Genomic DNA, 768 nt, shown 5'->3' on the forward strand with positions numbered 1-768 from the left:
ACACATCGTGATATAGTGGTGTCCGAATATGACACCCGGATCTCCTAAACCATCTCAAAGGTTTTGGAGTTAACTTGGGATTTAAGAAACGCAAGATGTTTATGTTTGAATACTTTTGAATATATATGATTGTTGATGAAATGTGTTGAATATTGTATATGAATGTTGTTGGAAACTTTTCTGAGTGCAGGTGTTTGAAAAACTAAGTTTAAATATGTTTCGGTTGTCGAAAAGGGCAGAAATTGGTATTATGTCCAAGTCCACTGTCGCTTGAGCGTGGGCGAGGGGAAGTTTTTGGTTCTGGAACTCCTCGCCCGGGCGCCAAATCCTCGCTCGGGCGAGCAATCCTCGCTCGGGCGAGCAAGGGTCTCGCTTAGGCGAAAAATGCACAGGATTTCGATGAAAATTGAGAGTTTTCTCGCTTGGGCGAGCTCAGGCCTCGCCCGGGCGAGCAAAAGTTTCACTTCGGAAAAAAAAATTAAAAAAAAAAAATTTCAGGATTTTAATGATGTCTCGCTTGGGGGCCTCGCTTGGGCGAGGAAGGCTTAAGTTTAATTGAAATTTAAAGATGAATTATCGCTTGGGCGAGAGATGCCCAGTTTTATATTGGTATTGTTGATTGAATTTTCGCTTGAGCGAAGGGTCCTCGTTTGGGCGAGAGATAGTGATTGTGTTTGACTATTTGGATTGATTGTTTGATTATGTAATAACCCTAGTATGGGTATGTGATATAAACTACTTTGGTATAACACCGTAATTGAATTAAAA

Source organism: Lupinus angustifolius, chromosome LG11 (assembly GCF_001865875.1).
Source record: "Lupinus angustifolius cultivar Tanjil chromosome LG11, LupAngTanjil_v1.0, whole genome shotgun sequence".
Taxonomy (NCBI): Eukaryota; Viridiplantae; Streptophyta; class Magnoliopsida; order Fabales; family Fabaceae; genus Lupinus; species Lupinus angustifolius.